The sequence below is a fragment of the Entelurus aequoreus genome, linkage group LG23 (assembly GCF_033978785.1).
Source record: "Entelurus aequoreus isolate RoL-2023_Sb linkage group LG23, RoL_Eaeq_v1.1, whole genome shotgun sequence".
Taxonomy (NCBI): domain Eukaryota; kingdom Metazoa; phylum Chordata; class Actinopteri; order Syngnathiformes; family Syngnathidae; genus Entelurus; species Entelurus aequoreus.
The window spans coordinates 39,511,511-39,526,288 of NC_084753.1; the positions used below are offsets into that span (position 1 = coordinate 39,511,511).

General features: G+C 39.6%; 1 pseudogene; it reads left to right on the top strand.

Annotated features, from left to right (window-relative positions):
* The first annotated feature begins 929 nt into the window (after nucleotides 1-929).
* The window catches only part of LOC133640878 (zinc finger protein 850-like), a 39,975-nt pseudogene continuing 26,126 nt past the window's right edge, over nucleotides 930-14,778 (top strand).

The following is a 14,778-nucleotide window of genomic DNA, read 5'->3' on the forward strand; positions in this document are numbered from 1 at the left end:
AGCGCAGGGGAGACATTCCCTCCAGGGCCGATGTATCGTCGGGGGTAACACCCTCCACTTTACCCGGCAGTGGGTCCTACAGTTCCGTTGTTGGGTCGGAATGACGACCCAACAGTTGTCGATTTGTTGCAACTCTGTCACTTTATTTATGTTTTCCACAAAGCCAACCGGACATCCACTAAGCTACTAACGCTCCTGCACATTAACTGCTTCCACTCCCTCACCTCACTTGCCCACTCACTTACTCAGTCACTCACCTCACATACTGCCATTCTTAAAGGAGTATACACATTCTGGATGACAAATAAAACATAATTACACTCCAGCATTGTAATAAACATTAACATTTCCATACAGACATACAGTTCCATATACATTCAATATAACTGAAAGGATGCAGCATGACTAGTAGGAGTCAATATAAGGAGAATGCAATAATGTAGCTTGTAGTGCAAATGCAAGAATGTATCAGTCCATGTGTTTAGTGCACACATTACAGTCGAGCCAAACAGCCCTGAAAAATATTAGAATATCCAACACTCAGGCTACAATTTATGAGGAGAAGCAATTAGCATTTTAAAGTATAATGGTAGCTGAGTTCCCTGTAATAACTCCAAACACTCACAGAAAAATACATAAATTGCATTTTACGCCATAGTGCATACAATAACTATTGTCAAGTTGTTGTTTTTTAAGTAAAGAGCAATGCTATTAGCTTGAACAGCTTATACAGTAAATTCAATAAGTGCATTAAAAACAGCACTAGTTAATTATTTTCATACTTTTCTGATTGAAAGTCGAATCCAGTTTATATACTTGAAAGATCATTTGTTGCCATGTTTTGTGTGGGCACATTGAAAACATACATTTAGAATGAATCGTTCATGACTTGCCCATCACTATGACACGTTGGCCCCGCCCCTAAGTGACGCATGCGTGGAGGATATGCGCTTTGCAGCAAAGTCCTCCTTTACTCCACACACGCTTCTAAGCCTCGGCACATCTCCTCACATCGCTACTAACTACACTTTATTCATCCTCCGTGTCAGGATAAACTCCACTCGTCTCACTCAACTTTGGAGATTATTAGGCAAGCTAATTTGGAGATTATTAGGCCAGCTTAGCTTGCTAGTTGTTTTAGCGCGCTAGTTAGCTCAGCATGCTAGTTAGCTTAGCTTGTTAGCTGCTAACAAAGAGACGCGGATTCGATCAACACATCGCTTAGTTAAGATCAAGTGTGAGTGTAAAGTGTTGTGATTGTGTGAAAATGTGCGAAAGAACGATAGCAGAGTACAAAGAGGAACTTTCTCGGACAAAAGAAGAAAACAAGAGACTACGTCAACTACTGGAGGCTGTTTTCAAGAAACCTCAAGTTGTGTTACACAGAACAGGTTTGTTTACTTCTTACTCTCACATGTTTATTAACTTTATATTCCATCGTGAGCATGACGTGTTAGACTAATTTTGATTAATAGGTGTACTCAGACACATGATTGTTATTGTGTTATTAATGTGATAATCAGACAGCAGTCATTTCCATTAGATAATGTTCAAATATAGGTGATTTGGCACACTTATAATTAAAATAACAAAAATAATGTTGTTTTTCATCAGATATGTACTAGTATTGTATATGTGGATGGGGGCCCTGCTTTGGAAATAATGTGTACCCCTTTCAGAGATCACATTTAGTTCCACTTCAAACATTCACATGATCCACAATGAGATGAGATGGTATAACGTGAACAGTTCTGGAACTTTCTAACTCGGGGGGGAAACGGGATCTCGTTGGAAGCGAGATGTATTAGCGGACGCCGTTTGGGTATAACAAAATGGTGTCTGCCAATGTAGTTTACAATGTCACTACGTCAAACTTTTTTCACCAAGTACCACCTCAGAAAATACTTGGATTTCCAAGTACCACCATCATGAACAGCATTAAAATACAGTAGCATAGTAGGCCTTAATTATTCATTAAAAACAAGAAAGACACGTTATACTATACCATACCATACCAATGTTATTTAACAAGCATATTTAATATTTTTAGTTACTGTAACATTACACACAGTTTGAACAGTAACACTGTGTTTGCATGTAGGAAAATAAAACACTGTACTTAAATAATGAAATGATATTTGGCGTACCACTAGGTGATGCCTGCGTACCACTAGTGGTACACGTACCACAGTTTTAGAATCCCTGCACGGTCGGTTCAGGAAGACTTGATCAATGCACGCGTGCACAAAGACAACGTCACTTCCTTTTTACTTGTTTTACGTCAGTTATGTTCCTGCATGTTGTCACTACCATAGTTTTCTTTTTTGTCATCTTTACTTGAATAACAATGTCACATAAAAGATGACATACTGATCTTTTAAAAATAAGTAAGTGGATTGTTAAAAAAAAAAAAATCAACATTTAAAAAATAAATCACATGATGTGAGTCAGTGGCGCCCCCTTACGTCATTCATTGCAATGACAGAAGAGTGAAAGTGATTGAAATGGTGGCCATAATACTCCCTGATTTTTTACATCTACCCCTTGTTCATGTTTATATTTTGTTCCCTTTTACTCCTATGTAAGCTAGTTTTTATACAAAACATTAATAAAATATTCAAATATCACAGAATGTGACGTTTCAAAAGCACCTTTGTAAAAACAATTGTAAGTCCAGGAAGTGACGTAGTCTTCCGGTACCTATGGAGTAGTGACATTGACCACCACCACCGGAATATGTTTTATTTATTTCATGACAGCACGTCCCCTAAACGTTAAAACATCATGGACACGATTGAACACAGCATCCAGCAGTGGAAACGTGGCTTTATTTACTATCAAGTTCCTATTTTTAATTGTTGAAATGAAATCAGCAGTGACGGGCTAGTTGTTTTGATAGCGGCTAAATTAGCATGTCGCGATATTTGTACATGGGATCACGTCTGCGCCGAGTGGATGCGCAGAGGGTTGAAACAGCGCTTGTGTCTTCTTCCTTACGTTTACTTGAACATCATTATCCAGCACCATCTGCTGGTCACATTGTGTACCACAGTCACTTGAACTGCATGTCATGACACCTACTAACTCGTATGTCACTCAAAAGTGCAGATTTTAACCATTGGAATCATTTCTATAGTTTGAAAACATCCAGCAGGCAGCATTTAAATGTTAATTATGTTGTATTATCCCCAGGTAGCAAAGTTCATTTCCTTTTTTGTGCTGTTTTGCAAGACCCGAGTCACGTGACTTTAAACCTGACACCTCATTGGCTGCTTCTGAGACAGGCTCCATGGTTTTAGTCTTTTAACGGAAGTGAGTCTTGCTTTTTGAAGCAGCACATTTTTCAGCGCTGCATTTTTTTAACTGAATTTTTATGTACTGAATTTTCAACTAACTGCATCGTTTCGGATCGAAAAGCATTCTAAAAAAAGATAATTCCTGAATCCAAATACACAAAAACAGGTACCAACAAGAAAGAAAAGTAGGTTTTGTATTATAGAATCCCAACCTAAGAGGGGTTTTGAGACAAGAAAAAAATTAAAAGCCTTGAAAGTAATATAAGAAAAGTCCAATTAAATCTCCAATCTAAAAAAAACAACATTGAAATAAAGTGCGCTGGTTTAAGAGGACACGTTTAAATGTCAGCAGCAACATGAAAATAACTGACCTTTAACTATGGTGTTTTTATAGGTGAACATGATTATAGGACATACACACAATAAACATGATTATAGGACATACACACAATAAACATGATTATAGGACATAGGAGTTAACACAACTCGTCTACTTCTCATTGTTTATGAACTGGACTAACATAGTAAACCGGAAGTGCCCAAACTAGTGACATTAGTTTGGACACTTCCAGTTTACGACGTTAGTCCAGTTTATGAGACAATGAGAGTCAGACAAGTTGTGTTAGCTCTTACAAGCCTTGGAAAAGATAAGTCTTTTTACAATAAAAAATAAAAGTCCAGTGCAAGACAAAGCAAGATCAACAACAATAAAGAGCCTAAATGGATTCATCTGCTTTGGGACTTTATTAGAACGTCCTGGATTGGTTGTTAGTTGTCTGCCAAGCTGTACAACCTCATCACATATAGTGAGGGCAGAGCGGTAAAAAGACTAAAAGCCCAGCGGGCTTCACAGAGACATAACGCAGCATTCTCTTCAACATCCAGTGGTAAACAGCACACCATGGAGCATTCAAAAGAAGACGTAAGCGAACATGAAAGAAGTTCAAGATCGTCACATTCATCTCACTCAAGTCGGATGACGTCAGTGAGCGTTGCTGCTGCAAAAGCACGTGCTAAAGCAGAAAGTGCACGTGTTAAAGGCCTACTGAAAGCCACTACTAGCGACCACGCAGTCTGATAGTTTATATATCAATGATGAAATCTTAACATTGCAACACATGCCAATACGGCCGGGTTAACTTATAAATTGCAGTTTTAAATTTCCCGCTAAACTTCCGGTTGAAAACGTCTATGTATGATGACGTATGCGCGTGACGTGACTAGTTAAACAAAAGTATTCGGAGCCCATTGAATCCAATACAAAACCGCTCTGTTTTCATTTCATAATTCCACAGTATTCTGGACATCTGTGTTGGTGAATCTTTTGCAATTTGTTTAATGAACAATAGAGACTGCAAAGAAGAAAGTTGTAGGTGGGATCGGTGTATTAGCGGCGGACTACAGCAACACAACCAGGAAGACTTTGTTGGATAGCAGACGCGCTAGCCGACGCTAGCAAGTTCGCTCTAGCCGCCGACCGCACGGATGATCGGGTGAAGTCCTTCGTCCTTCCGTCGATCGCTGGAACGCAGGTGAGCACGGGTGTTGATGTGCAGATGAGGGCTGGCTGGTGTAGGTGGAGCGCTAATGTTTTTATCATAGCTCTGTGAGGTCCCGTTGCTAAGTTAGCTTCAATGGCGTCGTTAGCAACAGCATTTTTAAGCTTTGCCAAGCTGGAAAGCATTAACCGTGTATTTACATGTACATGGTTTAATAGTATTGTTGATTTTCTGTCTATCCTTCCAGTCAGGGGTTTATTTATTTTGTTTCTATCTGCAGTTAAGCCCAATGCTATCACGTTCGCTCCTTAGCTAAAGTGTTTCACCGATGTATTGTCGTGGAGATAAAAGTCACTGTGAATGTCCATTTCGCGTTCTCGACTCTCATTTTCAAGAGGATATAGTATCCGAGGTGGTTTAAAATACAAATCCGTGATCCACAATAGAAAAAGGAGAAAGTGTGGAATCCAATGAACCCTTGTACCTAAGTTACGGTCAGAGCGAAAAAAGATGCACCCTGCATTGCACCGTAGTCCTTCACTCTCACTTTCCTCATCCACAAATCTTTCATCCTCGCTCAAATTAATGGGGTAATCGTCGCTTTCTCGGTCCGAATCTCTCTCGCTGCATTGTAAACCTCTGGTGACGTCACGCTACTTCCGGTACAGGTAAGGCTTTTTTTATCAGCGAGCAAAAGTTGCGAACTTTATCGTCGATGTTCTCTACTAAATCCTATCAGCAAAAATATGGCAATATCGCGAAATGATCAAGTATGACACATAGAATGGATCTGCTATCCCCGTTTAAATAAAAAACATTCATTTCCGTAGGCCTTTAAACTTTCCTATGCACAAAAAGAAGCAGAAATGTTAAAACAGCAAGCGGAAATACAAGCTAATCTGCTCCTGTTAAAATCAGCAAAAGCCGCTGAAGCAGCAGCAGCTGAAGCACATGTTTTAGACATATCAGCTCAAGAAGAAAGTGATATCCAAAGAAGCCAATTTGAATTTAATATGCCAGTACTAAGCCCAGTAGAACGCACTAAAGAGTTTGTGGAGCAACTGTCAGAGGCATCTCATGGCCAACACTCACTCCATTCTTGAAATCAGCCAATACTGACTGACCTCTTCCTCAGCGCGCCAGCAGACAATGGACAACGATGAAGATGCTAAGGTCAACACAACGGCTAATAAACAAGAGATGGATAATGTAAAGTACCATGTGTCCAATTACCTACCTGTCCAGCACCACAAACAACCACATCGGGGAGACGTGGGGACTCCACCGCTTCGTATTACTGCAAGTCCATCAAAAGACACCTTCACAAGGAATGATGCAACTCAAAGGATAGATTCTTCATATCAAAAATCATTCCACCATACCCAGCCTCGTCACTTTTCCGCACAAGGAGCAACTTCCTCCGACAATCGGGGTGCATCAGACCTGGCTAAATACCTAATGCGTAAAGAGATGGTTAGCTCTGGTCTTCTCAAGTTTGATGACCAACCACAAAATTACTGTGCCTGGAAGGCATCATTCATGGGCTCCACAAGGGACCTAGATCTCAGTGCACGCCAGGAATTGGATATGCTGGCTAAATGGCTTGGACCTCAATCAGCAGAACAAGCTAAGAGATTAAGAGTTGTGTACATACATAATGCAGAAGCTGGGTTCGAAATGGTGTGGCAGAGGCTAGAGGAGTCATACGGTGCACCTGAAATAATTGAGCATGCTTTACTTAAAAAACTTGAGAACTTCCCAAATATCTCAAACACAGACAACCAAAGACTGAGAGAGTTCGGGGACCGTCTTCTTGAGTTGGACGCAGCAAAGTCAAATGAACTCTTACCCGGTCTTCTTCATCTTGACACAGCTCATGGCATTAGTCCCATCCTGATCAAGCTACCATATCGTCTCCAAGAAAAATGGGTTAGTGCAGGCTCAGCATACAAAAGGGACAAAAAGGTGGCTTATCCACCATTTCACTTCTTTGTGAACTTAATTATGGAAGAAGCTAGGATCCGCAATGATCCCAGCTTTGCATGTGTCACCAGTGGTAGCGTAACTAATGCTAGACAAGAACGACTTCAACTGAATTACAGGACACCAGTGTCCGTAAAGAAAACTGAAGTGGCGACAGTACTTGAAGCTAAGTACAACTTCCAAGAAAATACATCTGAAGACCCAGATAAAATATGTCCCATCCACAATAAGCCTCACCCTCTACGTAAATGCCGTGGCTTCCGAAACAAACCACTCGAAGAAAGAAAGGCTTATCTGAAAGAGCAACACATCTGTTATCGATGTTGCGCATCTACGAGACACATGGCGAAGGATTGTGAAAAAGCTGTGCAATGTAAAGAGTGTGACAGCACTAGGCACATAACAGCGCTTCACCCTGGTCCACCACCAACAACAGAGAACTCCCCAGTGAAGGAAGATCAAGGCGGGGAGAATAATGAAGATCTCATCCCATCAGTGACATCAAAGTGTACTGAGATCTATGGCAATTCAGTGACTCCAAAATCCTGTTCCAAAATGTGTTTAGTCAGAGCATACCCTGCTGGCCAAAGAGTGAAGGCTGTCAAAATGTTTGCAGTCCTGGATGAGCAAAGTAACCGATCCCTAGCTAAAACAGATTTCTTCAATCTCTTCGGCATCAAATCAGATTCAGCACCATGCACACTGAGGACATGTTCTGGAGTAATGGAGACAGCAGGAAGACGTGCATGCAACTTCATTATAGAGTCATTGGACATGCAAACCACAGTACCTCTCCCCACACTTATAGAATGGGACATGATGCCCGATGACAGATCGGCGATCCCATCACCAGAGATTATTCAGCATCATCATCATCTAGCTCCACTGGCAGGAAAGATACCAGCAGTTGACCCCAATGCAGCAATTTTGCTTTTACTCGGAAGAGATATCATCCAAGTGCATAAAGTAAGGGAGCTGTACAATGGACCTGACGAGGCACCTTATGCACAACGTCTTGACCTAGGGTGGGTCATAGTCGGGGAAGCATGTCTTGGAGGAGCTCATAAGCCAGCAAACATCAACGTCTTCAGGACTAATAGAAACATTTCTAAGTCCATGTTCTCTGTCGGTGAAAAGTTCAGCAGCCCCAATCTGTGCCATGGTCTGCAACCCCCCAAACATCTGGAGCAGATGGACAACCTCGGCAGCCAAGTTTTTGAAAAAGCTAAGAATGATAATAAACCAGGTTTGTCTCCTGATGGTCAAGCATTCCTTGACATTATGAACAGAGAAGTATACAAAGATGAGTCAAAGACTTGGGTGACCCCGTTACCCTTTCGATCACCTCGTCGCCACCTCTCAAACAATCGGGAGCAAGCATCAAAGCGTCGTTCATCCCTTTATCATACGCAGAAGAGAGGCGTCATATCTGCACCGCCAGGAGACTTCAATGTGAAAGACATCCACTCAAGACAATGGTGGCAAGTCCAACTTCTCTCTGATAGATTCTGGAAGCGATGGAAACAAGAATACCTGTCAACCATACAACATAGGAGAAAATGGTATGCAGAAAGGCCTAACCTGCAAGTTGGAGACCTAGTACTACTGAAAGACAGCCAGGTGAGAAGAAATGAATGGCCCACTGGACTCATCGTCAAGTCTATCAACAGCCATGACAACAAATAAAGAAAAGTCGACGTCAAGATCATCCGACAAGGTACTCCAAGAATCTACACTAGACCTGTATCAGAGGTCGTGTTGCTCCTCCGTAAAGAGACTGTATAGTGGTATAAAACATTATACCAGGTGGGGAGTGTTGTGCCCGTTTGATTGAGGACTATTACTGACACCTTGTGGCGATGGGAAATGCTGCGCGTCATTAGTTTTGGCACTTCCGGTTTACGACGTTAGTCCAGTTTATGAGACAATGAGAGTCAGACAAGTTGTGTTAGCTCTTACAAGCCTTGGAAAAGATAAGTCTTTTTACAATAAAAAATAAAAGTCCAGTGCAAGACAAAGCAAGATCAACAACAATAAAGAGCCTAAATGGATTCATCTGCTTTGGAACTTTATTAGAACGTCCTGGATTGGTTGTTAGCTGTCTGCCAAGCTGTACAACCTCAACACATATAGTGAGGGCAGAACAACATACACACAAACATTATTATAGGACATACACACAAACATTATTGTAGGACATACACACAATAAACATGATTACAGGATATACAAACAATAAACATTATTATAAACAAACATTATTTTCTTTCGAGGCAGGGGCTCCAAAGCATCAATGCATATATGTGTATATATATATATATATATATATATATATATATATATATATATATATATATATATATATATATATATATATATATATATATATATATATATATATATATATTAGGGTTGCACATCTCTCTCTGATAAACGATTCAATATGCATCTAGATACACAGGTTACGATTCGATTCAAAAACGATATCCTTTTATTACAGACCGATTCGATTCGATTCCGAACGATACGATTCGATTTGACGGTTAATATTCAAGACTCCAAATCCCCAAGCATTGTGGCTTTATGGCACTGGCAAAAAAAAACCAGAACAACAAAATCACATGTCAATGTATTTATCTTTAGATTTGGACCAAAAAAATTCTGGCTGAATTGTAGGATGGGAACTCCAGAGGTAAAAGTAGCACAGAATAGTAACAACAAAGTGCAATATTTCAGCCTGAGCATAGTTTTGAACACTAGAGGTAGGTAACAAAGATTCAATATTTCAACCTGAGCATATAGTGTTTTGAACACTAGAGGTAGGTAGCAATGAACACTAGAGGTAGGTAACAAAGATTCAATATTTCAACCTGAGCATATAGTGTTTTGAACACTAGAGGTAGGTAACAATGAACACTAGAGGTAGGTAGCAATGAACACTAGAGGTAGGTAACAAAGATTCAATATTTCAACCTGAGCATATAGTGTTTTGAACACTAGAGGTAGGTAGCAATGAACACTAGAGGTAGGTAACAAAGATTCAATATTTCAACCTGAGCATATAGTGTTTTGAACACTAGAGGTAGGTAGCAATGAACACTAGAGGTAGGTAACAAAGATTCAATATTTCAACCTGAGCATATAGTGTTTTGAACACTAGAGGTAGGTAACAATGAACACTAGAGGTAGGTAACAAAGATTCAATATTTCAACCTGAGCATATAGTGTTTTGAACACTAGAGGTAGGTAACAATGAACACTAGAGGTAGGTAACAAAGGTGCAATGTAAACAAGTTACACACCTAGTACACATCTCAAAATGTGGCAACAATTAGGACAGTGACAAGTGCTTTGTGTAAAAGAATAGAGAAAATAAATACATATGTAAAAAGAAAAATCAAACTACTGTGTGAGAGGTAATGTTTCCCAGGTCAAAAAGCAGCAGTTCACTACACTATGCCTGTGCATTTTCATCATCACTGTCCTCTGTTTTTTTGGAGGGCAGAATTTTTTTAAGGAAAATCAACAGATCCACATGCTCATGTTTGAGCAGACTACGTTTTGGGAAACAATGTCTCCCGCAGTACTGAACACACGTTCAGATTCCGTGTGTTTCACTTGATGTACTTTTTGATGCCGAAAGAGGCGATTTCAGCCACTTGAATGACGACGAAATCATTAAAGGCTCACAATTTGTAATCCATCCACAAGTAAAGAAAACTTTGATTATTTCACTTTATGTACTTTTTTATGCCGAAAGAGGCGATTTAAAAGAGGCGATTTCAGCCACTTCGGTCTTTACAGCAGAGTTTAGATATACTTTTCGAGACGAGTGACGTCAGCGCGCTCCCGCGTCAGGGGGTGCATTTTACGGCAGGGGTGAGTTTCCTGGCACAACACCGGGATGCAGCATCTTTTAGCCAGAGATGACAGCAGTGGCAAGTCCTGCTGCTCTTTCCACCACTGTAGTGGGGTTTTTTGAACATCTTTCTCGGTCCATTATCACCTTCGGTCAGACTGACGCTTTCGTTCTCCTCCACATTCATTTTCCGTGTTGTCTCTTGTTTATCACTCGTGCTAATACCAGCTAGGCGGCTACCGCGTTGGCGAGTAGCTTCAGCTCTCGCGTTGTTTTAGAGACGCTGACGCATATTGTAATCTAGCCAACCCATGCAAAGTCTCGCGATAACCGATCCATGACTCTATAACCGATTCAGATAGGAATTCATGGATTATTCGCATTGATTGAGGAGTCTGCTACCGATGCAATCTAATCGCTCACTTGTTGAACCGAATACTCGGTCGCATCAGTTTATCGTTCACAACCGTAATATGTATATATATATATATATATATATATATATATATATATATATATATATATATATATATATATATATATATATATATATGGATGCTGTATCGGGACAGATCCATTAAGAGTTAGAGCAGAAATATGTCATGTCAAACATATAACACCTTTGTGACATGAAAAAAACACAATTAAATCATGGCGTTTACTTTTTGATATTAATATAAAACTCAAAGCAGTTTGGCTAATGAAGATGAAGTCTAATAAACAAGCTTTGTTCTTCTCCAACAACGCCTCCTTGTAGTTCAGTGCAACAGTTTGGCCAACAAAAATAAAGACTAGTGACACCTCTCACTTCGAATACACAATCTTCACAGCCAGCGTTCAATTCAATGAGATGACAAAACATTTTAGCTAGTATTGATGTTAATTGAACACTGATACAGTTTGCAGTTAAATAAAGGGGAAGTGAACATCCCAGTAAAAAAAAACAAAAAACTTTATAAACAAGTTGTGACAACGTTCACGACACATCACCTGCTGCATGTTTCCTCACCTCATTAACTCTCAGTCACAGCAGCTGATGGACAATGTATTGAGAAAATAAAAGCAACATCAAATAGTTTTTTCGTTCGCTGTATACTTTTAGTGTGGGAACAAGTGTCTCCAATATTGTCCACACCTGTCTCCATCTAAACACAGCAGTGCGCTCTTAAACACACGACGGGAAGCGAGGGAAAATTACATTAACCCAAGCGCTTGGCTCCGTTTACTCCGAGGGCAAATCACCGTACCAAAGTCTGTGTAGCTTGTCCGCCATGATTATCAAGCCAAACAACGCTAGTGCACATGTGCCTGACTTTGTGTTGCCTAAAATCTATTAATAAATGACAATTTGCTGTAATTGAAACCATTTACGTACCACTTACCATCGGGAAATTCCCAAAGTCGTGTGGACATATGTGTATATATATATACATATATGTATATATATATACTGTATATTTATGTATATATGTTCAGTTTAACAGTCCAGTTGTGATTGATTGAATGTCCTGAGAATTATACTGGACATTATTTTGTAATTGCCACAAAATAACATGTAGTATTTTGTTAATTTCTTGCCAAAGATATTTTTATTTTATAGATATTTTCAAAGCAGAATATTGTCCTTAGGGCCCTCTGGCACCTCATGGGGGACCCGTAAAATCTGTGCCTCTTAATACCTCACTGTTGGCTTTGTACGCTCATGTTACTTCTCAACTAGTCAAAGTTGATGCTAATCGACCTGTTTCTTCTCCTTTTTACTGAATGTCAAAGCAAAAGTGAGTCCACAAATAACCGAATCGTAAAGCAGAATCGAAAATGAAATCTGAATTGGTAAAATCTTATCTATTTCGATCCCAGCATGTGTTTGTCTTCTTGTGTCCTGCAGACGTCTGTGAAAAATATCGTCCACCTGAGCAGCAGGAGGGGTCCTCCAGTATGGAGCAGAAGAGGTCACAGAACCTCCACGTGAAAGAAGAGGAGCCACAGCCCCCCCACTTTAAAGATGAAGAGGAAGAGTCACAGACTCCTCACATTGAGAATATACAGTCCCTTCACGTAAAAGAGGAACCGGAGGATCCGCAGCCCTCCTACGTCAAAGAGGAAGAAAAACAGCTGCTGTCCCCCCACTTCATAGAGGAAGACAAGAGACACCTCATCAGTGTGAAGAGTGAAGATGATGAGGTCAAAGGTGAGAGTGAGGAGAAGAGAGAGGCGGAGCCTCCAAGCAGCAGCTCAACTCAACACATGACAACAGAAGCTGATGGAGACCACTGTGGAGGATCACAAGCAGACAAGCTCTTAGCTCCACTATCAGATAGTGAGGACACAACGTCACACTCTCCTGACACTGATGATGAACACTCTAAAGATGATAAGACATGTCACACTGACAACACACACTTCACATGTTCTCTCTGTGACAAAACTTTTAAATCTCCTAGTAAATTGAAAATACACATGAGAACACACACTGGAGAAAAACCTTTTTCCTGCTCAGAATGTGGTAAAAGTTTTACAGTAAGTCAAACTTTAAAAGTACACATGAGAACACACACTGGAGAAAAACCTTTTTCCTGCTCAGAATGTGGTAAAAGTTTTGTAAGAAATGGAAATTTGAAATCACACATGAGAACACACACTGGAGAAAAACCTTTTTCCTGCTCAGAATGTGGTAAAAGTTTTGCAGTAAATCAAAGTTTAAAAGAACACATGAGAATACACACTGGTGAAAAACCTTTTTCGTGTTCAGTCTGCGGTAAAAATTTTACTCACAGTTCCAATTTCAAAGCACACATGAGAAAACACACAGGAGAAAAACATTTTTCCTGCTCAGAATGTGGTAAAAGTTTTGCAGTAAATCAAAGTTTAAAAGAACACATGAGAATACACACTGGTGAAAAACCTTTTTCGTGTTCAGTCTGCGGTAAAAATTTTACTCACAGTTCCAATTTCAAAGCACACATGAGAAAACACACTGGAGAAAAACATTTTTCCTGCTCAGAATGTGGTAAAAGTTTTACAGTAAGTAAAAGTTTAAAAGTACACATGAGAACACACACTGGAGAAAAACCTTTTACCTGCTCAGAATGTGGTAAAAGTTTTGCAGTAAATCAAAGTTTAAAAGAACACATGACAACACACACTGGAGAAAAACCTTTTTCGTGTTCAATCTGCGGTAAAGATTTTACTCACAGGCCCAATTTCAAAGCACACATGAGAATACACACAGGAGAAAAACCTTTTTCCTGCTCAGAATGTGGTAAAAGTTTTGCAGTAAATCAAAGTTTAAAAGAACACATGAGAATACACACTGGTGAAAAACCTTTTTCGTGTTCAGTCTGCGGTAAAGATTTTACTCACAGTTCCAATTTCAAAGCACACATGAGAAAACACACAGGAGAAAAACCTTTTTCCTGCTCAGAATGTGGTAAAAGTTTTGCAGTAAATCAAAGTTTAAAAGAACACATGAGAATACACACTGGTGAAAAACCTTTTTCGTGTTCAGTCTGCGGTAAAGATTTTACTCACAGTTCCAGTTTCAACGCACACATGAGAATACACACTGGAGAAAAACCTTTTTCCTGCTCAGAATGTGGTAAAAGTTTTGTAAAAAATGTAAGTTTAAAAGCACACATGAGAACACACACTGGTGAAAAACCATACTCCTGTTCAAGCTGCAACAAAAGCTTCCGTTACCTAAACACTCTTACAGCACACATGAGAACACACACAGGAGAGAAAGTGTTGAGTTGCAGTGTGTGTGGTGAAAGATTCTCTTCTAAGTACCAGTGTAAGAGACACAAGTGTGCTGGTGAGAACAGCAGCAGTAAATGAAGATGCAGGATTTAAAATCAACTTTCTAACAACATCAGCACATATAACATGTGTGACATCATTGTTGTGTGTGTAACACAATCTTGTTAATATGATTCTAACATTTATAGATTAGACACTTCAGATTAGTGCTTTTATTTCAGTCAAGTACATGAGTTAATATACACATTTGTGTACTTTAAAATGAACAGAACAATTTGACTGAAAAGGTGAGAATAAACAGTACATAAAATATGTTACATACAATAAACATTTTAAGTGTAGATATTCATAGTTCACTTTTATACTTATTCATAATAGTGTT